The 27899-nt window shown below is 43.1% G+C and overlaps 1 protein-coding gene across 8 annotated transcripts in view; it reads right to left on the reverse strand.

Annotated features, from left to right (window-relative positions):
* Positions 1 to 27899, reverse strand: part of DENND2B (DENN domain containing 2B) — a 315618-nt gene that overhangs the window by 231577 nt on the left and 56142 nt on the right. For 4 of the 8 annotated variants that reach the window (XM_075065156.1, XM_075065154.1, XM_075065152.1 and 1 more), the window contains exon 2: positions 23960 to 24049. The exons of 1 other annotated variant lie outside the window; for it this stretch is intronic. The gene's annotated coding sequence lies outside the window, so the exon portion shown is untranslated. Of the gene's footprint in view, positions 1 to 23336; positions 23512 to 23959; positions 24050 to 27899 lie in introns of those variants that run through there. 3 more of the 8 variants (XM_075065153.1, XM_032796788.2, XM_032796787.2) reach the window with 3 other exon arrangements.

Here is a 27899-nt window from a genome sequence, read left to right on the forward strand (position 1 = left end):
TCTCCCTAGCATGTGGGATCCCATCACAGACCACTGGGCATACTTACCTGCTGATAATCAAAGATCAATTGCCAAAATTAAGCTATCCCATCATACCATCCCTTCCATAAACTTATCAAGCTTAGTCTTAAAGCCAGATATGTCTTTTGCCCCTACTACTCCCCTTGGAAGGCTGTCCTTTTTGTCCCTGTGCCCGTTCTATAATTAAAGAGAACTGAATGAGATTTCTTTCCCACTAGTCAACACTGCTCCTGCATTGACCAGAGAGAGGCTGAAGACAGTCTAACCCAGAGGAAGGCAACCTATGGCACGGGTGCCAAGGGCGGCACATGAGCTGATTTTCAGTGGCACTCTCATTGCCTGGGTCCTGGCCACCGGTCCGGGGGGCTCTGCATTTTAATTTCATTTAAAAAACCTTATTTACTTTACATACAATAGTTTAGTTATATATTATAGACTTCTAGAAAGAGACCTTCTAAAAACATTAAAATGTATTACCGGCACACGAAACCTTTAATTAGAGAGAATAAGTGAAGACACGGCACACCACTTCTGAAAGGTTGCTGACCCCTGGTCTAACCATTGGTAGAGCCCTACCAAATTAATGGCCATGAAAAACGTGTTAGACCGTGAACTCTCATCTCCCCCTGTGAAATCTTCTCTTGTGTGTGCTTTTACCTGACACTATACAGATTTCCTGGGGGAGACCAGCATTTCTCAAATTGGTGGTCCTGACCCAAAAGGGAGTTGCAGGGGGTTGCAAGGTTATTTTAGGGGGGTTAGAGTATTGCCACCTTTATGTCTGCACTGCCCTCACACCTTCCGATCAGCTGTTTTGTGGTGTGCAGGAGGCTCTGGGTGGGAGTGGGGAGGAGCAAGGGCACTGCAGGCTCAGGGGAGGGGGCAGGAAGGGGTGGAGTGAGGGCAGAAACTGTGGCAGAGCACACTGAAGCATCCCCCAGCACACTGGAAAGTTGGCACCTGTAGCTCCAGCCCCGGAGTCGGTGCCTATACAAGGAGCCACATATTAATTTCTGAAGAGCCACAGGTTGGCCACCCCATTCTAGAGTTATGGAAAGCAGAACTGGACACAGTATTCCAGCAGTAGTTGCATTGGTGCCACATATAACCTCTTCGCATCTACTCAAGATTCCAGTTTATGCATCCAGTATCACTTTTGCTCTTTTGGCCACAGTGTCACACTGGCAGCTCATGTTCAGCTGATTATCCACCATGAGCCTCAAGTCTTTTTCAGGCACTGATTCCCAGGATAGATTCTCCCATTCTGTAACCATGACTTTCATACTTTGTCCACATTTACATGTGAGCATATTAAAATGTATATTGTTGCTTGCAGTTTACCAAGCAATTTAGTAATCCTCCCCCCATACACAAACACACCTTGCACAACTCCTTGTTGATTGGTATTAATTAAATTATCCTCCTTCAATTATTTATTAATCAAGTCCTGTATCAGCAGCTTATTAGCACTTCTGCAACCCCACAATCACAAGTGTTACTCAGGGTGCATTAAGACTCAGTCAGTCAGGTTTTCAAAGGCATTAGATGCTTAAAGATGCAGATATTTTTAGGTACCTAACTCCCATTTAATTCAATGGAGTTAGGTATTATGTGCTTTTGAAAATACTATTAAGTGACTATCTGCATCTTTACGCACCTAAATACCTTTGAAAATCTAACTCCTTGTGCCTATTCAGAGGGTAATGCTGACTTTAAACCAATCCCTCTAATGTATGTGTTCTGCAGTTCAAGCAGCCTTAAGGGATATTTTTTGCTGTAAATGCACTGTCATTTTGTTTACCCTCTTCTCAGGCTTCTCTAGAACAGGCTCAAACTATGTTCCAAACAGTCAAAAAATTAAAAAACAAAAAACCCCTATTGAGCAGCTTGGACAGCAGTAGTTTCACACTATTTTAGGCTGTGTGACCCTGCCTCGTTCAATTGAAACCTGCTCTTTGTTGAAGTGGATGAGACTTCTTTTCTGAAACAATTTTCTGGCATCACTGAAGTAAAAATGAAAACCACTTGAGCATGCCAAACAGTCTTGCTGGACTCATTTGTCCTATGTTGGTTTACAAAAATCAGCCAGCCACATTCTGTCCTTAACTTTACCTGTGCAAATATTGGGTACTAACCCCAACAAATCCTGACTGAATGACATTAAGATAAAAGCATATTCATTCCTAGCAGTTGCATGCACCTGCCCGCTATGGGTCTGATCCAAAGCTCTTTGACGTCAACGATGGCCTTTTGTGTTAACTTCAATGGGCTTTGAATCAGGCTCTCTAATGTCTGTATTCCTTCACTAGCTGGGGCACAGTTATGCAGACCTTACTTGGACAAACTTCCATTGGAGCAAAGACTGCAGATTCAGAAATTAAGTTGTATCAAAAACAGACAAGTGCCTGGCACTCAGACTCTGGCCAGCTTTAGCCAGCTGCCAGAATTGAAGTTATCCTACTGCTTAATTTCAAGCAGAAATCAAAACTAACTACATAAGGCTGCTGCTCATTATTAACAACAATTTAGTTTCTCTGGAAAGTACCTGTCTATCTCATTTTTATCCCATTAGAGTAGTAAGCTATGCCAAACATCATACCTATACAATTTAGATCTTAAGGCCTTCTGGGAAAACAGAGTTTGGCTTTATAGAAAACATTAGCACTGACAATTACACAAAGGCATATCACAGGACTCCAGGCCAAATTCTGCCCATTATTTTCTGTACTATGGACTTCAATGGGGTTGGCTTCAATGGGGTGGCATAGGGTGGAGGTGAAAAATTCAACCCTTTGCTTTTCTATAATGCTAAAATTGCATATCACACATTCTTTCCACAACCGCTAATCATTCTCATCATCTCTGAAATCAGTCTGTTTTTGCTAGATCCTTTTGGAGTTAGGGTGACTAGAACTGGACACAGTATTCCACACGAGGGTGAAGTGACATTATAATAATTCTAGTATTATTCTCCATCCCATTCCTTATGCAGCCTAATATTTTGTTTGTTTTCTTGTCTTCTACTGCTCATTAGCCACAAGTGTTCTTTGGACTGTGTGCAAAGACACCCGGTCCTCTCTTCCTGAATTAATACATTAGCAGATTTCATAAATACAAATCTAGCAAGTTTTTAACTAGCTGATCTTCATAATGACTTAGGGCCCAATACCAGGGGGTGCTAAACCAGCAACACCCATTGACTTTGCCACCTGGAAAAATCAGGCATTTAGATGGGAACACTATGTCTAGTCTCTGTGGGGTGTGTTGCCTGGCACCATTCTTGAGCACACCCCCTCATTGCCCTCAGCCCCCCTCAGTTCTTTCAGTCATTTACTCAGACCCAAGTACTTCAGATACCCCCTTTTGTGGGGGGTCTGATTCATGAACTCTTTACAGAGTTCAAACACCTCTTCTTTAGTGCCTTAACTCCAAGCCTGGCTGCCTGAGAGTTCAGGCAGGCTTCTTCTCCCAGGTTCAGGTGCCCCCAGACCTCCTTCTGGAGCTGGGCTACAATTCACACACAATCTCACTCTCCTTGGATCAGGAGTCCCCAGACCTCCTTCTGGAGCTGGGCTGTAATTCAGGCCAGCTGCAGGCCTCAGCCAGTTTCTTGATGGCCTCTTTTCTCATTCAGTCCTTTCACTCCTGTGCAGGCAGGCCTCCTTCTAATAGTTTCTCCCCTCTATGAAAAAGGAGGCAATATAGGTGCTGCCTTCCTTCCCATAGCACATTCTGGGTGGCTAGGAGAGACAGACACCTTATCCCATCCTGCACTACAAGTCCCTTGGTCCCAAGCCCTTAAAGGAACCATAAGGGGTCTTCCCCCAAACACTACTTATTCCCTGGGGCTGCTTCCCCTCTACCAAAATCTGCTTCCTAGCACCTTGTATCCATCAGCACTGCCAAACCCTTAAAGGGCCATGCCAAGTTCTTGGCTGACCCCCTACTGCCCTTAGAGGGGACGGACCACTCCACTACAGGATGCAAATTCGCTATTCTGAGAAATGTTTTCAGCATCATAATCCACACAAGGCTGAGGACCGCTAACTAAGGAGGGGAGCCTTCAGGGTTCCAAGAACTGTCTTTTTAAATATATCTATTGAAGTGGCAATTCCGTCTCCTCCCTGCACTGCTTGCAGGAAAGGCTTTTGCATGGAAATAGGACAGGAATGCAAACCAAGTTCAATTACAAAATGAAGAGACTTTTCCTATTAATTCTCGGCACCATCATGTTCCTCAGAGACCTGTACTGTATCTTTTAGCCACAGTTGTGGGTTGTTTTTTTTCCCATTGATTCATGATTGAGACATTTTGATGAAAAAGTAGGATAATGACTCTTTCGTTTCAAAAGAACAATTAAAAAAAAAAACCCACCTCAGGACACAGAGGGCCAGATTTGGATCTCAACTGTTTGTGTGTTAAGGACTATTCCACCTGAAGTAAGAATGGCAGAATCCAGGTCAGCACTATTATTATTGAGATAGTGCCCGAGAAGCTCCATCCCGGACCCCATTATATACCTTTACCCCAATATAACGCTGTCCTCGGGAGCCAAAAAAAATCTTACCGCATTATAGGTCAAGCCGCGTTATATTGAACTTGCTTTGATCCGCTGGAGCACGCAGCTGCCCCCCCGGAGCACTGCTTTACCGCGTTATATCCGAATTCATGTTATATTGAGTTGCATTTATATCGGGGTAGAAGTGTACTAGGTACTGCACGAAAACAGTAATATGGATTTACAATGGTACTTTTAAACCAGAGTTGTTCAAGCGACCACCCGTGTTTCCTAAGGGGGGTGGGATAGGACCGGCGTCTCAGTATCATTGTTTGCTGCAAGCAGAGTGAAATCCTTTACAGCAAACCTCCTGGGTGAACTCTTAATTCTTCAAACAATTGGTAATGCCTCCAACCATTGCCGCCAGCTGCCTTTGATTTCACAGCTCAGGCTCCATGGTGAGGATTGCTTTGCTTTAACTTGGCATTGTCCTTGCCCATAAAAAAGCAGCGCTAATGTCAGTTTTAATTGTTTTATGTTTTTCAATGCCTCTGCATTCAGAACACCCCAATGCCGGGAGCCAGATTCTGCTGGCCTCACTCAAGCAGAGTAGTTGCTTATTCAGTGACTAGTCCCACTGAAGTCAGCTGAGCTGTACTTTATACCCTGCAAGTAGTCACACAGACATCAAATGGGACTACTCACAAAATAAGATACTACTCAGTGTGAGGGAGGGTGGCAGAATCTGGCCTCTGTCTTGCAGGACACTATATATATTTGATACGCACTTCTGATCAGTTCTCCTTGAGTGCTGTGAGGCTGTTCCCAGCTTCCACATTAGAGACATGAAAGGCATGCGCAGTCAGAGAGAGAAATGCTTTATTACTCTGGTCTCCTCTTCCACCTTTGACTCTATCTCCTAATTCTCTCCGACATTAGAGATATGAACTCTTTTTCAGAGCTTTATCTCACAGAATGTCCAGCACCACCAATGTGTAAAAGCATTGACAGAAAGAGCACATCTGCCATTAACATCTCCCACAAGACACAGTGGAAGTCTAGCCCTGATACAGAGTGGCATTCTTTTAAAATGAAAACATTTCCGTCTCCCGCCTTCCCTTCTGTCTTTTGCTGTGACTAGACCTGATATATCACAGAAAAGCTAATCCACCCCCACCCCGAGCCAACTGCTCACACAGCAGATGAACAACATAATCGTTTTGCCATTAATGTGAGACAAGCTCCGCCCTTCTGCTTTACATCCTTGTTTTTTGTTTTTTTTAATTCAGATTCCTACTCTGTCTCTACAGACACAGGCTGTAAAAAGAAAGCTTCTGTTCCTCGTTCTGCACCTGTATCCAGGATTTTCATCTACACTTGAAAAGTGTTATGTGGAATTACGGTTCTAAATACATTAAAAATAATAAATAATAATAATTAGAACTATTAATCATTTTTAAAAGCCTGTTTACACCTATGTGTATTCAGTTAGCTTTTCCATCACCAGTATGACATCACTGCAGATGTCAGTATGCCGGTGAGTAATAGAAGCACCATGAATGCTTATTTCAGAGGTGGCCATTTGCAAACACAACCTATGGAGTTATACAACACTGACTGTGTCCACACTTCCTTAATAGAGAGATGCAGCCAGCAGGGATAAGTCCCAGGGTGTAGTCTTGATTCAAGCAGGGTGTATGTAGTCTTGATTCAAGCAGGTTGCCCTTTGGTCTCTTGAAAAAGTTGTTTAATGGCCCTCTCTTGGGCAAAATTGGGCTATCCTGATGAAATGATTACCCCTACATGGGGGAATAGAATATTCCCAGTGCTGTTTTTATTACTTGGACTCTGTTTATATAGTCAAGTTCGACAGAGTGTAATAATTTGTGGCTCCGTATGTGTGTACACACATACACATGCACATATACAAAGATACACAACATGGCAATCAGCTAAGCCACATACATACATGCAGCATCCTCTAGCTGGGCCAGCCAATTGGTCCAATGTTACCAAGTCTGTACAGTGCTGAATGCAATTATCAGCCATTGTTGATGTTCCACGTCCGTTACCCAGTGGGTGCCTTGCAATGTGAAAGAGTGCAACTGGCCAGCATTGGGAGAGTTCTCAGAGTTCCTGGAGCAATGGATGAAATTTCTCAACAAATAAGATGAGTTGTTGTTTCCTGGTCTGTAATATGTGACCTGAGCTGGCCGCAGGCGGAATGGAATAGATCCTAACTGTTTGGTTCACATGCAAACAGAAGAGAATCAGTCAGCTACCAACTCTCCCCTCTTATCCTTATGGCTTTATGGCCTTGCTCCCCTTTCTCCACTAAAAGCTTGCAAATAGTGGACCACTCAATCTCTTACTCCCCTTTAAAAGCAGCAAGGTTCTCTCTCCTTTTCCTCAAGCAAGTAACTGGCCTCTCCCGCTTCCTCCTCCATTTCCTCTCTAACAAGCAGTGGGCCCTTCTCCCTTTCTCCACCTAGCCTTCAGAGTAGTTGGCTGTTCCCTCAACTGCAAGCATCAGGTCACTTTTTTTCTCCCTTCTCTTTACAAACAACCTGCCTTTCCCTTCCTCACCACCAAGCATTTTTTTCAACGGAAGCCCTCTTGTGACACTACACCCCATATTCATCATAGTGGTATGGTTATGATATGATGACAATTATAATGCATCTGGTACAAGATCTGTCTTGTAGGTGTCATTGGAAAAGTTATGATTTGCTGAATATGATTATCCTATTTGTATGCATGTATCATTTCTGTATCTGAAGTTATGAATATTGACTACGTATCTGTAATTCAAATATGCTTACTCTGGATAACACCCACAAATAGCCTTTCAGGTACAAAAATGAAGAAGCTAGAAAGTGTTGATGGCCCATCAGCAAAGACAATGGACTATGGAAGAGCTTAGCCCTCATGTAAACATCTCAGTAAGCCTGTAAGTAATGGCTGCTATTACTCACCAAGGGCATGTGACCAGACCGCATATTACTAAACTACATTTTGGGTACCTGTATTTTTCCACAAACAAGGCTGGAAAGTAAGTTTGGAACAAAGGGTTCCTGCTATACGGTAAAGCTATATAAGGTGGGCCTCACATCTAGGGGCCTTACTCCCCACACAAGGATACTCCTAGAAATATCTGAGGAACAAAGATTGCATCGTTTTTCAACAGCAGCCTTATCAATCAGCATTAGCAAAGGCCACTCGTCTTTCTCATACCAAGCATTCAGTCTCCATGGAGTTTGCTCCCTCACTTGCAACTCTTGGAGGACACATGATGTCACATCACTGATGCTAATGACCTCATGTGCTATTGCAGCTATCAGTGATGTCACACACACCACTGACATCAATGGCATTACACACATCACTGACATCAGCAAAACCATAGATGCACTCTTCTGAACTTAGACATACCATTCACATGAGCACCATGGCAATCTGATGTCATGAGTGCACCACCGACAGAAGTGAAATCAGACCCACATCAGCATATAACTAATGTCACGGATGTCACCCATGCTTGGCAGACATCAGTGACATCACACTGGTGATGCCACTTACATTACACATACCGCTGAGGTCAGTGACATTACACATGCAGCACTGCCAGGACAGTCACACTCACCTATGACCCAAGTGACATCATGCATGAATTGCTATTTTCAAATAGAGAACAAAAATCATGAACACCTCAAAACTATGGGTTGGATTCTCATCTGGATCAAGTCAGCATAACTCCATGGACTTCAATTTACACCAGTTCAGGATCTGCCCTTATGTTTTTAAAATATATTTCATCTTGTAACACCCATAATTGCCCAGGTTCCCTTTGCTGGAGTTGATAGCCCTGGGCCATACCTTAGCCCATCAGTTCTTCTCAGATAGCCATAAATCCCCAGCAAATGCCCTGTGCCTCCATAGTTATTGCTTACACAAAACACTGATTCATCCCGCGGATTCAGTGTACCCACCCCCGAATTGCCGCCGAATCTGCAGGACCAGCGGACCTCCCGCAGGCGCGCCACCAAAGGCAGCCTGACTGCTGCCCTCGCAGGGACCGGCAGGGTGCCTCCTGCGGCTTGCCGCCCCAGGCACGCGCTTAAAGCGCTGGTGCCTGGAGTCCCCACCGTTCAAAACCCAGACTGCTGCCTGTTCAGAGGGAGCCATGTATAATGAGTTTGGTGGGCTCAGAGCAGTGCCCAAGTGGCCTGTGTTGTGCAAGTGAATGGCTCTGTCCAAGAGCGTGAGCTAGACGGGCTCCAACCACACTATCCATTTCCCATGTCCTAAAACACTTTTCAATAACCCTTTTGGAACACTTACCTCATCTACAAAAGCTGAGGCTGGCAACACAAGAGTGTCACCTGAAATCAGTTCCAACCAAAGTGAAAACTGTTTCAGGATCTGTGAATTGGTGTTCTCTGGAAGGGCCCTGAGCATCCATATAATAGAAATCACCAGCAGTAACTGGTGCAAGCACCCTCGGCAAAGAGGCCAAGAAATGACCAGGCAGGGAGACTGAGTTTCCTCTAGGCAGACACTCCAGCTCAGCTCTGAGGCATACCGACAGTAGAACATATTTGGCATCTCCAAATATTCTGAATAAGCAGGACGGTGCTGTACTTTACAACAATGGTCTTCATAGCTCCCGGCAACCCTTCCTCTGTTTTCAGCACTTAAGAACACAATCAGCTTGCTTTGAAATGTTGCTCTCGAATTAATAAGTTTAGTGTCAAGCTAACAACAGAGGGTGTGCACAGGCCTCAGGTTCAGAATACAAATTGCATCCCCACATGTGCCTCCACATTGTTGCAACTATTGTTGTAACCAGTGCTTGCTCCCTGCAGGGGGCCCATGGGGCAGTGCTTCTCTGAACAGAACTTGGAGCTCCCTGAATTGGCTCAATTGTCCTTAGGCCTCTTTTCTCTCGATCTTTTTGTGTGTTGTGTATAGGGTGACCAGATGTCCCAATTTTATAGGGACAGTCCCAATTTTTAGGTCTTTTTCTTGTATAGGCTCCTATTACCCACCACCCCCATCCCAATTTTTCACACTTGCTGTCTGGTCACCCTAGTTGTGTTTCACCAGTGCCTTTAAATTGTCATGTGTGCCTGTGTGAGCAGTACTGGGTAAAGCTGTACCACATCCTGACAGTCTGAGCGGGACCAGGAGAATGGGGATGTTTGGTAGCTTGGAGAGGGTTATAAGCGTTTGCCCCTTTTGGGGAATGGGATGGGTTTGGAAGGGTCAAATTGTGCCCTTACCACTGATGGGGAGCATGGTAGGTCTGGCAGCTGGGAGAAGGCAGGGGGTTTTATTCTTCTGTCATTGAGGTGTCCCGGGGGTGGGGGGAGGGTTTGATGGGATGAGAAAGTGCTACTTCTCACTGGGGTATGGGAATGCCATGGAACTGGGCCCCACAATCACTAGAACCAGTTTTGTAATTAAGTGGTAGAGACAGTTAACACTCCAGCAGGAGCCCAGAGAGCTGAGTTTAGGAGTATGGCTGGAATTCAAGTGACGACAAGTTTGGCACACTCAGCCATTCACTAATGGCACTGTGTCAGTGTCCCACCACACTCTGGATCATTTGGATGTTTCCACCCAAAAACTATCCAGGGCTGTGAGCCAGGATTGAGGTGCATCATCAAAGCTCACTGAGAGACGTGAGAGCACCTGCTAGCCCCAGGCCAGCTTGTAGCCAGGCCTTGGCTTTCATAGGCATTAGGTTCACTTTCAGTCTGAAAGATTAAAAAATGCATCTGGCTTTTTAGCAGTGAGATTAAGTTGAAACCCCAGACCGGAAGCCTTAATTATAACAGATTTGTGTGAAAGTTGCCAGACTTCCCTCTACTCTGTGATGGTGTCTGTGCCAGAAGTCTGCTTTTTGTCACAACAGCAACTGTGTTAAGTTCAGCAAAGTAACTAGGTCAAAGATGCAGAGGCAGAACAGAGATCACTGATTACAGCTAATGACATCCTGCATGGCAATGCAGAAGGATAGCACAATCATTGCAGGGTTCTTCCTGTAATTAAAAGGCAACACATCCATCTCTCGCACTCCCAGTGTGCACTGCTTGGAACAGATACAGCTGCATTGCCAACTTTTATACATTTAACCAAAATGCTTCCTCTAAGGCAAGGTTATAGCATGAGCAAAATCAGAGAGGAGCACATGGGAGGGAGTAAATGCAAAAGAATAATTTGAATTACTCGTTCACGCTGCCGAGTTCTAAATTAACTCTAACCACTGGGGGAAAGACGTGGGTGTCATTGAGGGCAGCTCTCCTAAATATGCAGCCTGAGTATAACCAATCAACCAAAGTGCTAAAATGCATAAGGAATTAGGAATAATACCAAATTTATTATAATACCATTCATAATGCAATGATACACCCTCACTTGGAATATTGTTTTCTGTTCTAATCACCCCATTTTCCAAAGGATATTGCAGAAATGGAGGAAAATGCAAAGATGACGAGTGATTAGATTGTCGACGTGAAGACACATTGAAAAGCCTGGGACTCTTGTTAAGAGAGAAGACAAACAACAGAGAACATGCTAATGGGATACAAAACCATGACTGGGAAAGAAGAGGTAAATCAGGCACTCCTATTTATCTTCCCTCATAATTCAAGAACAAGGCATCACATTTAAAGCTATTAAGAGCAAATGCATTTTTGACTTGATACATAATTAACCTGAGAACTTATTGCAACAAAGTACCACTGATGTCAACTGCATAGTAAAATTCACTATATGGATAAGTAGAACATCCACAGTTCCATGAAATATGATTAATACCAAGGATATAAACCTTCATGCTTTAGGATATAAAGTGACCATTAACTGAGTTTAGGAAGAAACTTCCACTCCAGACACGTTACTCACTAGCCATCCACTACAAGGTTCTTGCACCTTTCTCTGAAGTAGATGATACCAGACATCACCAGAGACTGGATGCTGGGCTACATGAAAGAGTATGGCAATGGTGTCTCAGAGACATGGAATGTACATAAGTCTGCACATAGGATGAAACTATTGTTCTGTCCATATTCTTTCTCTGTGCATATGTCTATATAGTGATGTAGCCATAGGTACATCTAAATATAGAAGGGAAATGAGTGCAAGACAGACACCCTGACTACACCATCATGGACAATGTAAACCTCTTATTTTTCAGGAGACACAAATGAATACAGGACACAGATGAGACTGGAAAAAGCAAAGACCCCAGCAGATTGTGAATGGTGGACCGAAGTTACGTATGGTGATTATCCAGTAGAACTGACTTTTGTTGGCCTACCCAGTCATTGCACCTATCCTACTGCTTTGTAGAGTAACCCTGAGTTTGTCAATAGGGTTATATAAACCACCCCTCTGAAATTCTAATCAGTACCTAACCAACGAAAATATAGAGTCTGCCACTGCCCATGTGCTGCTTATTATACTTACACCAGACCAGAGTGGGTGCCTGCAGATCAGTTATCAGGTATCTTTTTATTATTAGTATAGTTGTAAAAATGTTATGATTTACTAATTTTTTTTATTTCCCATTGGTAAGGTATATATAGTATATATACACAGTATATAAACATATGTAGACTATATTTGGCATATGTCCACAGAGAATGTTAGGACATATGGAAATTATTTCACAGGAATATTGAAATTATGCCTTATATCACTTTCATAGGTAACATGTGAAAACTACAAAATGTTACATTATGGGAAATACCATTCAGCCAGACACACTGGGGGAGAATTCACTAGACTTTACTTCAAAATCAACCACATAGAGCTCCAGAAAAAGGCTCCAGCCAAGGTTTTCAGACTAATGATTTTGGGTGCCCAACCTGAGATACTGCAGAAATATCTGGGACTAATAGCTCTTTCTCCTCATCACAAATAGCTCTTAGATTTTGGCAGTCCTTTTCCTTCCTTGAAAATCTGGCATTGTATTTTAGACATTATCCTCTAGATAATCCATTCAGAGAATAAACCCATAATAAAGGAAGAGGATATTTCAGATTAGTCGCCAAGCAAAGCAGATTCTCGGCTTCTGTTCAACTACTGTATAAATACATTTTTATACTTAAAGTTCCCTTTGCCTCACTAAGACCTCTGCACAACATTAGGATGCATTTTTTCTTGCTTCCTGCTCCAGTCCCATTGAAAATAGGTGGGGATTTCAGGCAGATTGAATATAATTGACCTAAATCATCCCAAGGAGGAGTTTAGATAAAACCATCCAAATGAGGTTTTAATGTAAAGACTAGTTTGTGCCACCTGAAGAGAGAGGCCCCGTACCTCACTAGACCTCAAAACTTCTACAGAATTCATTTTGTCAGCCAAGCAGCACATACCCCTCTCCTCTGTGCAGTGCAGAGTGGGAGCAAATTCAAGAATAATCTGTAGAAAATGGGACTGAAGGGCATGTGGTAACTTTCTCCACCACCAGCGAGTCACCTCCAGCCCCCCCATCTACAGTCACAACATCCATATGGGGGTGAGGTGTGTGTCTGGCCATGGGGAGGGAGTTAGGTAATAATAGGAACTGTCTCAGCTGTGCTCCCATCAGCCAGGATGGCATGAAACTGCACAGAAGTCCTGTATATAACCTGGGATCCATGGGGTGCTCACTGAAATTTCCACAGCAAAGAATCCTGTGGCACCTTATAGACTAACAGACGTTTTGGAGCATGAGCTTTCGTGGCTGAATACCCACTTTGTCGGATGCAGTTTAGCTTCTGACAAAGTGGGTATTCACCCACGAAAGCTCATGCTCCAAAACATCTGTTAGTCTATAAGGTGCCACAGGATTCTTTGCTGCTTTTACAGATCCAGACTAACACAGCTACCCCTCTGATACTTGAAATTTCCACAGATCTCCAGGCAACACCAGGAATTGTGATCTAGAGCCCCATTCCCCTACACCACAGCTATTTCCCTGATCCCAGGAGGATGACGCTGTGAGCCAGTGACTCTGCTTTGCAGGGTGTGCTCCTTTTCCATGCCCACAGGAAAGGCTGCATGTTGGTTAGTCCCCTACAGTCTGACCACAATCACATGCTCAGATTCTAAAAGATATTTGAAGCAAACCTCATTAACTTGTAAGAAAAGGGCAAGTGCAGCAGCTCCCTGTGCAGCATGTATATAGACACCAGGAGGTTAAATATCCACCTATAAAGGAGTCAGCTTTGGACAACCACCTGCAAAGACCTTATTGGCCTGAAGCTAAACTGCAGTGCCACTTGTGATGGGTTTGGTCACAAAGACCCCCTTGGGACTGTCACCTGGTGTGCTGAAATTACCTCTGAGCCCTTTTTCCCTGCCAGCTTGGGACTCCAGAATTCTGCCTCATTGAGCCAGACATGCTAGCCTGCTGCAACACAGACCCAGGGTCTGGATCACGCCCCCAAAGCTGCAGGCTTTAAGTGAAAACAGCTTAACAGGTTACCTGCCTCCAGCACCCAGACACCCAGCTCCCAATGGCATCCAAACCCCAAATAAGTCAGTTTTATTCTGTATAAAGCATATAGAGGGTAAATTCATAAATTGTCCACCCTCTACAACACTGATAGAGAGCTATGCACAGCTGTTTGCTCCCTCAGGTATTAATCACTTACTCTGGGTTTATTAATAAACAAAAGTTATTTTATTGAGTATAAAAAAGTAGGATTTAAGTTGTTTCAAGTAATAACTGACAGAACAAAGTAAGTCACAAAGCAAAATAAAACAAAAACACGCAAGGCTAAGCCTAATACATTAAGAAACTGATTACAGACAATATCTCACCCTCAGCAATGTTCCAATAAACTTCTTTCACAGACTAGACTCCTCCCTAGTCTGGGACCAATCCTTTCCCCTGGTACACTCCTTGTCTGCTGGAACTAAAATCTCAGGTGGTAAGCAGGGGTTTTCTCATGGCTGGGACGCCTTTGTCCTGCTCCATCCCCTTTTATAGCTTTGGCACAAGCTGGGAATCTTTTGTCTCTCTGGGTCCCCACCCCTCCTTCTAAATAGAGGAGTACCAGATTTAAGATGGATTCCAGTATCATGTGATCTGGTCACATGTCCTGTGAGACCTCAGCCTCCATTCTTCCTGGGCTGGTCCACATGTACACAGGAAGGTTTGCAAGTAAACAGAGCCATTTACAGTTCATTGATTCTGAAGCACCCTTAATGGCTTCCACTTAATATGTTTTCATCCATAATACGAGTTTATATCTTATTTTCCTAACTCCAGACATAAAAATAATACATGCAAACAAATAGGATGAACAACTCAGTAGATTATAAGCTTTGTAATGATACCTTTCAAGAGACCTTTTGCATAAAGCATATTCCAGTTACATCATATTCACACTCATAAGAATATTTTCATAAAGTACATGGAATGCAACATCACACTACTCTGCTACCAAATGGTATGGTGTGTCTGTCCTAAGACTGTGCTCTGGAAGGCCATGCTTCATCCCCAGTCTTCCATAGAAGTATGTGGCCTGCTCTCCAAACCGCAAATTGGGAACTCACAAACAATGATCCTGACCACTGTGCTGGATTTTCACTAGTTGTTCAGATGCTTCACTTAACTCTGTCACCAAAGATACTGCTTATCACTAGCCAAAAGCAAGTGCTGAAAAGACTCTCCTACACTTTGTAAACAATCTGCTTCATCAAGTCCCGCTGCCTTATGATGCACATGAAAGCAGAGTCAAGATGAGCTCTACCCTGACATCTGGTGGTGAATTATGGCGAGTGTGGAAAAGAATTTCAGAGGCTGATCGTGTTTGCATAGGCACATCCACTCTGCCTAGTATAGCCCACGGCAGCCTAAAATGGTTACTTTCACAGCTGTGGGATCCCCAATTTCTTTGTTTTTGGGGCAGGAGGAATAAAGTGTTGTTACCCTGATTAAGTAAATGAGGAACTACGAAACTGTTTTATGATAAAGGGTTTCACTATCAACTAAATAGCACTTGCTAGACAAGGGAGATGGGTTCCAAAACCCAGTGAATTGAGAGAGAGGCTGGGGATAGGTATCTGTATCTGGTGGTGTAGGCTCCTTGTGTGAGCCAGAAGCACCAGTTCCACCTACTCCTGTCTCCACTGTGGAATATCAGAGTTGATTTTTGATTCCCTTAGGAATCTAGATACAGGTTACTGAGCTGAACTCACTTTGGGCTAATGGTGCACTAGCACGGGGGCTCCCCTTCTGTGAGCTGAAATCAGTAAGAACTGGAATTGCTGAGCTGAGAGCACTGAGTACTGTGCTAACTAGTGGGGGAGCCTGAAGCTATACTGCGGAGCAGAGCAGCTGACAGAGCGGAGTGGAGCAGTTTGTGGAGCCACGGAGTGAGTGGAGCCGAGCAGTTTGTGGGGACGGCTGGAGCAGATCACGGGACAGCTGGTGGAGCAGAGCAGCTGGCAGAGTGGAGCAGCTGTAGGACGGGTGGAGTGGCCCATGGAGTGAGTGGAGCCGAGCAGTTTGCGGGGACGGCTGGAGCCTATCACAGGATGGCTGGTGGAGCAAAGCAGCTGGCGGAGCGGAGCAAAGCGGAGCAGTTTGTGAGGATGGCTGGAGGAGCAGAGTGGAGTGGCTGGTAGAGCGGAGCAGTTCCTGGAGAAGGCGGAAGCAGAACCTCATGGAGGGGCAGGGCAGTTGGCCCCGGACCACATAAGGTGCCCCTTTCTACCCAGGCTGGGGGGGGAGGGACCTCTGCAGATAGACTCTCGAACTCTGGGGCTGCACTAACCCGGGACAGAGACTTTTGGATTGTGGGACTTTGGGGACTGTGGGTGATCTTTGGGTTGCTGGACTCTAGGGACATTTAGGGTATTGGACTTTGGAGTCTTGGGGTGATTTGGGGGTTGCAGGACTCAAGAGCCCAGGGAAAAGGACACGCCCAATTTCCTGGGGTGGGTCTTTGCTCACGGTTTGGTCTATGAACTCTAGTTGAGGTGTTTTCCCAATGTTGTTCATCTCACGTAATTAAACCTTTTCTGCTACACCGAGACTCTGTGCTTGCGAGAGGGGAAGTATTGCCTCTTCAAGGTGCCCAGGGGTGTGTGTAAGATTTTCCCAGGTCACTGGATGGGGGCTCGAGCTGGTTTTGCATTACGTTGTAGGGAAGGGATGCCTATGTATTGAACCTGGCCCTTGCTGCTATCAGTTCGGCCTGGCAGAAGGGTTACACATATACAACGCTGTGGCCAAAAGGACTAATGCAGTCCTAGGCTGCATAAACAAAGGAATTTTGAGTAGGAATAGGGAGGTTATATTACCTCTGTATTTGGCATGGGTGTGATCACTTCCGGAATACAGTGTCCAGCTCTGGTGTCCACAGTTCAAGAAGGATGTTGATAAATTGGAGAAGGTTCAGAGAAGAACCACAAGAATAATTCAAAAATTAGAAAACCTGCCTTTTAGTGATCGACTCAAGGAACTCAACCTGTTTAGCTTAACAAAGAGAAGGTTAAAGGGTTACTTGATCAAAGTCTCCAAATATCAATATGAGCACCAGAAATTTGATATTTGACGACTCTTCAGTCTGGCAGACAACAACACAAGAGCCAAAGGCTGGAAGTTGAAGCTAGACAGATTCAGACTAGAAACAAGGTGCACATTTAAACAGTATGCTTAATTAGCCACTGGCAAAAATTTACCAAGGGTTGTGGTGCATTCTCCATCACTGGCATCTTTAAAATCAAGATTGGATGTTTTTCTAAAAATATGCTCTAGTTCAAACAGGAATTAATTCAGGACAGTCCTATGGCCTGTCTTGTACAGGAGGAGGTCAGACTACTAGATGATTACAAGGGTCCCTTCTGGCCTTATAATCTGTAATGTAATGATACTTTCTCAAATGTCTCATATACCTAGATGGTGGCCTGCTACTTTAACCCATATTTTGCACCTCTGCATTAAATCTTTGTTGTGTGTCATATTTTTCGAGATACATTAAAAACAAGAAAAAGGAACGGGGCAGAACCAATTGTATCAAACACACGTGAATAACCTGCAAAGCTAAAAACCTCTTTTAAAAAGGACCAGATCTTCAGTTGGTGAATATCAGCATAACTCTATTAGCAACAATGGCACTATACTGGATTTACACCAGCCAAGGATCCTGCTCAAAATGCTTTTCCCTTTATTCATCTGTGAGAGGTAAAGAGACAGCCTCTGGCCTTTTGCTGGGAGATCCACAGCAAAACCTGGAAGACTTGAGCAGTGATCTTACTCAAAGCCGTACCCTGAGCTGCACCTTTCAGCACAAATTCTCTGTATGGTCAATAGTGTGTAAATGAAACCTGAAACTAGCGCGCATGTAAACAAAAGACGACATATTTAGACTTTGGAGCTCACCTAAAATCACGAGTAAAGAAAATATAACCCAGAACACAACCCCACTGAAGTGACTGTGGGGAAAGTGCTGAATGCTTTGACTCCATCCTACATTTCCAAGTCAGGTGGAGGTGGAAGATAGGGCAGGGAAAAGAGTGGTGAAGTTGCATAAGGAGGACCTCTTTGCCCACTCTGCATCATAGATCGGAGCTCTGTTTCAGGGCTGATACAGGGGGCTGCTGAGGGTGTGCAGGGAGGTACACAATTCTAGAAATTCTATGATCAGGTTCTCCAATTATATGGAGCTTGTGGCCCCTTACCCTGCCTGCAGCCAATGGCATGAATTCTATTTACCAAATCCCCTTCCTACTTCCCTGCGCAATGCCTTTTAACTCAGGGGGAATATCAGCCACTGTGCACAATGCTGCTTGTGCCTTACATCTAAGCAACGCCCACTCATCCTGCTCCTCACACACCCGCAGCATCACGAGCAGGACTTAACCTTTATACAAAACACCTTTATTATCCTCTCAGGTGCCATCCCCCAGGCAAACGTGACAAGCGAGGCTGCTAAACCTGACTGAAAAGGAAACATCTTTTCCCCCGACAATACTTCGGGCTGGCTTTCAGGAGAGAGTGTTTTGGCCTAACTCTGCTCCCATTAAAGTCAATGGGAGTTTTACTGTTAGCTTCAATGGGAACAGAGGTAGGCCAAGGCTCTGTGCTTTCAAAAATCCCGCTCCCACTATGCAGTGTGCTCTGGGCCTGGTTTCATGAACAGTAACTTTCGCTGTAGCACTAAAAGGGCCTGTTGTACAATCTCACTTCGCTATCTCTGAAAAGCGTAAGATGTCTGGATCATTTGTACAGTGAACAGCATCATACTTCCTGGGCAGCTCTGGAAAAATAGATTTTCCTTCACTGACTGGACTTCTACAAAGATTCACAGCAACTCACAAAGGACAAGCTCCAGAGGGCAGTGTTTAATTTGTGCCAGGGCTGAGCCTTGGCATCTGTAGGCTTGGCAATTCACAGCCCAGGAACCTCTTGGCTTGCTGCACCAGTTATACATGTAAAAAAATTGCTTGAGCCCCAGCACCTCTTCCATTACAAAATAAGCTCTTGGGCAAACTCTGTATGTACAGCCCTCACCGCAAGGTGTCGGTGCAGTAGGTGTTAGCACACTGGCTAGCCATGCACTTGTTTGCGCTCCAGAAGACTTGATTTCTATAACAAGCTCTGCTACAGGAAGCCCTTGAGTCCTTTGTTTTGATTTTCTGAGCGTATGAGGTTGGGGATAATGGCAGGAGTCCCCTTCATCCAAGTCAGTGGCTAAAATCCACCCCAACAGTAGAAACCAAAAGTTGTTACCATCTGATGGCCTCTGTTCTGTGGCCTGGTTGAAATAAGTCTGGTAATCTCAGTCTAGAAGCCAGAGGACAAGCATTTGCCTCAAACTCAAAAAAGAAACCACCGTCAGCACTACTTGGCACCCAGTCAGTCTCAGCACCAGTTGAATGAGACATGGGTAATGAATTGCCCTTTCGTTCCCTGAGTGCTCTCTTTAAGGGTATATCTACACTTGAATCACAGGGTGTGAATGCAGCTTGTGTAGACCTATCCAAGCCAGCTTTAACCTAGCTAGCTCAGGTACCTGAACAGCGAAGCTTCAGCAGCGCGCACACAGACACAGGCTAGCTGCATGAGTAATTACCACAGGTTCTGGGTGGGCTCGTACAGCCCAAGATGAAGCGTGAGCTGCTGCAGCTTCACTCTCCTTAAGAAGATTAAAAACTTGCCCAGGTATGTCTACATGAGCTGCAGGCACACATGTGACTGCAAGGTAGGCACACAAACAGTCAGGGCTGAGTCACATTGGCAGGGCTGTGGCTGGAATCCTGAGCTGCTGCTGCTTGTGCTCACTTTACAGGTTCCTGGAATAAAAGCCTTGGATCTCCTGGGTTTTCAGGCAGCATGTTCAGCTGGCATGTTCACTGGGCACAATGCATGAATGGGTGGGTGAAGTTCCATGGCCTGTGTCATACAGGAGGTCAGGCTAGATTATCACAATGGTCCCTTCCAACCTCAGAATCAACGGCTCAATCTTTTGAAGGACCAGATATTCATATAAACATGTTTTAAACGGGGGAAGGAGGGGTAAATAATTTAAATTTCAGGCTAAAAGAGATTCAGTCCCTTTAAACAGCAACCCCACAACCCAACCTGCCACTGAGAGACTCTCACCAGTCAAAATGAGACCAGTGTCAGTTCCATTTGGGGAGGGCTCTGAAGCACAAGTGTTGTGCTAGTTTCTCTACCCTTTGACTGGATAAACATATAATTGCTCCACTAATGTAGAACGTAAATCTGATTGTCCACCTTCACAGAGATATGGCTAATGACTTTTAGGGGAATCCTTAATATTGCTATTTTGTGTTCCAAATTTGGGAATCATGAAGTTGCATAACCCTTAGAAGCAAATTAGCAGGGTCTTTGTAACTATGCTGGTTATTCCTCTTGATGCGCAACTATGGCTTGCCATCTTACTATTATTACCATTACAGTAGTGCTTAGGGGCCCTAACCAAGACGGAGGCCCCTTTGTGTTAAGCATTGTACAAACACAGTACGAGACAGTCCAAGCCCCAAAGAACTTACTATATAATAGACAAAATGGTGCCCAGGTTGGTGAAGTGACTTACTCAAGGTCAGTGGCAGACCCAGGAATGGAACACAGGTTTCCTGAATTTCTCTGCAGTGCCACATGAAACCACATTGCCTTTCAATTCTCCTGCCAGTTCCTTGGCTTTGGGGATTAATCGAAGAGCATATTTAGCATCCCTTCCTCCTTGAATGATTTCTGATTCTCAAATTAAGAGAAGCCTTTGAAAAAGAAAGCAAAAACCAAACCAGGCCTTTTCGGAGAAGTGCAGTCACAGAGGTGGGGGAAAAGAGGATTCCTATGTTTTTAAAAGGATCATGGGTGATTTAGTCTCGTATCTTCCATTAAAATCATGGGAAGTCATGTGGTTAGATCCCTAAGCATCATTTGGTAGAAGTTGAAAGGTTAGTAAGTGTGTTCAGTGCTATTTGCATTGAACCAATCCTGCACTGCACAGGACACCATTAAAACCTTGACGCTTACCAGTTACGAGAGTTAAAAGTTATGGCAGTACTTGGAAAGGTAAATACCACAGTAAAGTAAACTTTGCCATTTTAAAAGCACCTCCAGATCAACATAATATTTATTACCCTAATTTTGAATGACAACCCAAATTTTCATCAGGCCTCTACACATGTTGGCACATCTGTTTACATGCACAAAAACCCACTCTGATGAAAACCCGGCTGAAAACTGAGATCTAGGGCCTTTCTGCGGTTACTGCTCTTTAATGGCTCATTACAGATCTCACTTTTTCCAGCACAAGCAGGAGATTTTCTTTTTGCATACTTGGCTTACGTCTGCTTGTGTAAACCACTCTTCAGTGTGCGGCTTACAAGTGGTATAGGTGTCATGTTCAAAGCACAGGTTTTTGATTAAACATGATAAGGAACATACTGGTCCTCCTCCCTCTTAAAGAAATATGCCTTTATGTCCACCTGCCCCCAACCAATCAGCAAACGTATGATTATATAGTGGTTTCAATAAATTAATTAATTAGGTTATTGATGGCTAGATATTAAATTATTGAAAGGAGTATTTTATTAATAAAATAAAAATGGATTAAATCTGGTGGGCAAGAAACAATGTTACATGAGCCGTAGCCCACGAAAGCTTATGCTGAAATAAATTTGTTAGTCTCTAAGGTACCACAAGTACTCCATGCGGACACAGACTAACAAGGCTGCTACTCTGAAATGTTACATAATGTGAATCGGTACTTAATTGACAGACAGGCAATTATCAACTACTGTGTATGTTTTATGGCAAGATTATATGCAGCATGAGATTCTGTCTCTCTCTCTGAAGTTTGTTGTTGACATTTCAGAGTGATGTCAGTGTTTGCTTGCTAAAGCTTTTCGGAAATTCATCCTTGAAGTGCAACTGATAACGCCTTTTGATAGAGGGACATTTAAAAACATGACCTTTTGGAGGGGAGGAGGCTGAGGGGAGAGATCTGATTTCCATTCATTCCATGTTTTCCCCCCTACAATCACTAACTGAAAGCGGAAACAAGCATCATTATCATTATCTCTGATTTGTGCTAGCAGACACTCTTAAGCCAATCAGAAGTGTATTTCATTGTTTCATGGAACACAAAAGACCCTCTGTTGGGAAAGTTCAAGAAAGAAAACTCAGACCTTGTGGCCTGGTCCCAAAGATTGAAAAAGAAGCTAAGATGGTTTCAAAAAGGGCCAGATCCAATGCCCTTTGAAGCCAATGTGAATGTTCTCATTGACTTCAATGAACTTTGAATCAAGCCACAAACGCACAAAATGAAGTAGTTATAAAAAAAGTAGCGAGAAGTAGAGGGGAGTTTTAAGCAACGTAGTGGCGAATCTAATCTTCAGGTCGTGGTCATCAGTGCAGTATATTTTTGTTAAGTCTGAGAAACAAGAATTTTCATAAACTTTCCTAGGTCAGGTTACTCCATTAGACATAGGATTTTAAATTAATCTGGAGGCATTTTCCACTAAAGATACTATTCACACCAGCATAATGTTGATCCCATTTACAGTATCTACTGAGGTGTGGCTAACAAAAGAAAAAGGTTCCTACTGCTGGGTTTAAAGCACTACTATTCATTTAAAAATGTTCACCATTTAAAAAAAAAGACTTAAGATCAGAAACAACATACAATTTCTGTTAGAAAATCTTGTTTCAAACCAGATTGCCAGCATAAAGGATGCACTATATATTCGTGTGCAGAAATCTGAGATACAAGAACTACCCAGAAGAACTCTACAGCAATCCAGTCTTCAAACGATGCAAAGATCACAAAAGTGGGTAGGTTCCAAATATTATGCTTAATTTGCTCTGTAATCTGTTTATTTTCTCATTACATGAGAGTGACATGGTAACATCCCAAAAGAAAGAAAAACAAACAGTTTGCTGAAGCCTATGACTTCAGTGCTCGAATAATGATCTTGGATATAATCATGAATGTTGCTATGGTTTTTAAATTTTTTTTTTTTTATCTATAAGTCCTCCCATAAAATTGCATTTTCCTAGAGTGAAGTCCCTTCATTAGACCTTTTTTTTTTTTTAAAAAAAAAAGCACATTTGCAGTCCCTTACGCTCAATTCAATAAAGGATCAAAAAGATTCTTTATTCAGAAAAAGTACAATGTTTTCCCCCCTCTTTGCCTAATAGAATCCAACTGTTGGAACGTGACATCATTCCCTAGAGCCAGGGATTTCAAACTAACACAGTCATTCAGCTTGAAGTAAACATCATGGAAAAGCATTCAAAGAAGATTAAAAAAAATAAATAAAAGGGAGTTTTTATTACCTGAAACTTGCAGTACTTCCCTTTCCACTCCATTCTTGGTTTTGTATTTCCCAGACAAAACTTTGTCCTATTAGCTGGGGCACTGAAAAACCAGTAGTTTCGGGTCTAATACCTGCCGTGCTTCCCACAACTCCTTCATATGACCTTTCACAGCACTGATTCCAGCTAAAATGATTGCAAGGAGCACAGACTGGCCGAATCAGTTGTCATGGAGATCTCTCTTACTCACACACAGACACACACACACAGAGTCACAATTCTGGGAGGCACCCATGAAACAGCATGCCTTTTCATCAACGGAGTTTTTCAAGCATTCCACCCCTCCTCCCAACTTCTCCTTGAGTCAGTCTGAGGAGTTGAGCTTTGTTTTGGAATTGATTGTTGCAATTATAAAGATATTGCTTTTTCAAAAACAACACAGTGATTTGTGGACTTTTTCCCTGGGAATAGTAGTTTGGTTGCAAAAGTCTCGAAACAAAAACAAAATTTTCTGTATTCTAACCTGGGACATTATTTGTGTTTGTTCAGTTTACAATAAATTTGATATTTGCAGTGCTGAGGCTTTGTGAAAATACAATCATGCAAATTACATGGAAAGCTCTTGGCACAGATTGCCAGCTTACCTTGCTGTTTGCCCAGTACCTTGTCAGCGGTTTAATTAGTGCAGGTATTCATGGTGGCCAAGACAGGATTTCCTGTATTCTTTCATGTTTCTGTAATGAAGAAGAAAAAATCTGTGGATCAGGAATGTACAAAGGTTATGAAATAGAAGAGACGATCTTTACCTCTCAAAAGACCCTCATTTCCAGATCCATCACTGTAACTAACTGCCAAGATTATCTACCTTTCACACAGATGGTACTGCCCAACCCTCACTTTTACTGTGTCCTGCATGAATTGGAGTTCCCCATTTTGGGTGTTTGTCACACATTGCATTTCCCATTTAGGACCTTGCCAAAATGAGAGGGTTACAGACAGTCAGCATTATTCCGGTTACAACTTAATCGATACTTTTGCACATGCACATCAATGTCAACATCTGTGGATGTGTAGACACATTCTCTTCCCCCCCTTCCCACTGACCAATAATAATAAAAAAAAAATGAAAATCTGAAAGTCAGCTTCAGAATCAAACACCTGTTACTTTACATGAAGACTTTTCCTTTCTTAAAACCAAAGACCCCAAAGTATTCACAGCACCCACTTATATAGAAATCACATACAAAAGATTTAACTGCATACCTCAGCATTAATTCATATTTTCAGTTAACCTGAAAGAGAGAGAGATTTAAACCTTTTTCTCAAAGACCTATTTCACAGCCTTGAAATCCAGCCTTCTGGTAATATCACAATTCTGAAATAGGACCTTTTGTTGCTACCTTTCATGGACTTTTTCTTATAGCCAATATATAATTAAACAGGTTTTACCCCAAACCCACTGCCACCCAGTGAAACCAGAGCTCTATTTCACAGCAATCATATCACAGCAAGAGAGAGAGAGAGAACTCAGCAGAACTGCTAAATAAAACGTCTTTTCTGCCACCACTGTAAAATAAAACTGATTTCAAGCATAAATAAAAACACGCCAATTTTTTTCCATGACAAAACACAGCTAGAGAAGTGTCCCTTTAAGTGTCTGGCAGTTTCACATAGTACTCACAGTGACACTCTTGGTTGTGATCAAGACAAAAGTACTCTTGGGAGGTTTTTTTAAGCTTCTAGTCAGTAAAAACAAAGGTAGCTGATCCTGCTGTCATTGAAACTCACTGGATTGGGATTTTCAAACTTCGCGTTGTGGCTTGGAGACTTCCTCTTTTGAGGATTTAATTGGAGACAGTCGCTGAAAGTTTTAAAAGCTCCATAGAAAGCATTTTAGAGGCTGTGTGATTCCAGTTTGTGCAGTACATGCAATATAGGTAACACTCCCCCTAGAGGACATAAATTGTGAAGCTGAAACATTTAGCAAGGGAGCATTAAGTAAATACAACACTTAATCCAGTCTTCCGCCTCATCATATCCATCTGATGTTATGATCTTCCATACTTAGTGCATGAGGAGACATTTTAGGATCCTGAAACAACTTTCAGGGCCCATGAACCAGACTATTCCAATCAACAACTTAAAACAGTATAGACATTTGTGACCATTCTTATCTTATCCAGCAAATGCCACACAAGAAAATTGTTATAGACTGTTGCCAGACCATGATAACCAAGGCAGCTAGCTTTATACATGGGTGGATATAAAAAAATGTCAATACGTACGTACATGTGTGTTTAGCTTTGTTTTATAAACGCTATAAAATACCTGTTAAAATTATTTTTCTGTAATATATATGGCATACAAAGAATACACAATGGTATGGTGTGGTTTAAATGTCTTATGGATGAGATAGACAGACAGAAAGGTGCAGTATAAAGATTTTATGGACCTAAGTTTGGGAAGTCCATATCTTTCATAAACAGCAAAGCCACTAGTTATCCTAGATTGGGGTAGTCAGTTATTTTGTGTCACGGTCCAGCTTTCTTGGTCAAGGTATAGTCAAGGTCCGGAATCCAGAGAAAATAATTTAAAAACAATAATGATAATATATATAGTGCAGAATGCTGGGGAATGAGAAAGTATAACATGTCCAAACTGTCTTTATTCCACACAACCTGCCTCAGAAAAATCCTCTGTATCTTTTGACCCAGAACAATCTCAAACCAAGATCCATTGACACAGTGCAGCCAAGAGGATCTGAACACCATCGTTGCCAGGAGGCATTGGAGATGGATCAGTCATGTGCTTTGGATGGAAACTGATTCCATCTCCAGAGTAGCAATAAGATGGACACCTGAAGGCAGGCGAAAATGAGGCCGCCCAAAAACAACATGGTGAAGAGCTGTGGAAGCCAAACTGAAAAACCTGGGGCACAGCTTGGGAACCACTGAAAGACTTGCCAGAAACAGACAGGAGTGGAGGAGCTTCGTCACTGCCCTAAACGCCAGAGGCGTAATAGGAACATCATGATGATGATGATGAAGAATAAGTAAATAAAAAGATTTTGAGATCCATTCAAAAGCGTCTGGTCCAGATTTGGTCTGCGTATTGACTACCCTGTCATAGGTTATCCTAAACAAGTGCCAACGACACATTTAAATAACGTTGCACCATTCTGCATTCTTTATATTTCATAAATACAGCAGAAAAATGTATTTTAGAAATATTTTAGGGAAGTTTTTAAAAATTGTATTGGGATGATTTTTGTACCTCCCACCCATGAAGCCAGCTACTTTCGTTAGCCATGAGTCCTATGGTATAGCATTCAGAGGGAGCCATGAAAACGTTCTAAAAATGACCCAAGTAGCTTTTTTTGTGTCATAAAACTGTCAAAACTTTAAAAAGATCCAATATCTCAGACCATTCCAGAGTAAAGGGAGAGTGCCGGTCTTCACTGGGAAGCAGAAAGCCTACCCATCTCAATGGCACAGAGCCCTACAAGGCGGCAAGAATATTGGGCTATGGAGTCATGACATTTTTAGGTCTAGAAAAGCTACCACTGGTCCAACACTGAATTATACCCATTATTGGATAATCTTGGATGGGGATGGGGGAGGGATTCTCTCTTTAAAAAAAAATGATGAATGAATGAAGCTGCTCAAGGGCTTAGGAAACTATAATAAATCTTGGGGATACAGGTTAGTGGGCAGGTGTGGAGGTCAAATCTCATTTATCTAAGTGAGTATTTTATTGGCTTTGCAATGTATCACATGGAGATAACTTCTGTATAAACGGCACGTGTGTGCACGTGTTAGCATTTATACTGCTCTGAAAATTTTCTAAACATTATACTGATGTACAAAGTCAACAGTTACAAACAAATGCAGTAGTTGAAGTACAGCATGCATAGCCAAACATTTACGTATACTAGAGAACAAACATTGTGGGACAAATTCTGGCCCCCAGCATGAAACCACCATAAATGACCCTCAAACAGGCGCACATTAATGAAAGTACTCAGGCTACCATAAGCCCCTGCAGAGTCCTCCAACATAACTCTAGCCAATAGCAGAAATAATCTGCTCGGGTTCAGAGGGGAGTGGAGTTGGGGCTGACAGAGCAAGCATGCACTAAAACATGAATCACATCCCCTGACTTCTAAGCCTGACCCCAGAATATTTCTTCATGGCTTAACCACTGACAACATGTCTGCTGGCCTCTCCGTGACTCTGCAGGAAAGCCAGAATCAGGACAATTTCCATCCTAAAGTTCACCACTTGGTCATGGCTTTTTGGGTGTGAGTAGATACGCACCGCCCAAGCCAGAATCTGAGCCTGTAGTGACAGGAAACTAGAATGAACAACAGAAATACAGTAAAGTAGTTCTACAAGGTGCTAGTGTAACCCACACACCTCCTGGATGTGGTGCTCTGTCCCATCTAATGGCATCGATTAGAGATTAATGAGTCTGCTACAGGCTTAGCTAAGAGGCAGGTGGCTTTTAACTCATGCAGTAGACGCTCATGCACTAAGCTTCAGAAGTCCCAGGTTTGATCCTGCTTGCCGACTACTGGGGTCTGTC

This window comes from Chelonoidis abingdonii, chromosome 4 (genome assembly GCF_003597395.2).
Source record: "Chelonoidis abingdonii isolate Lonesome George chromosome 4, CheloAbing_2.0, whole genome shotgun sequence".
In the NCBI taxonomy this organism is placed as follows: Eukaryota; Metazoa; Chordata; order Testudines; family Testudinidae; genus Chelonoidis; species Chelonoidis abingdonii.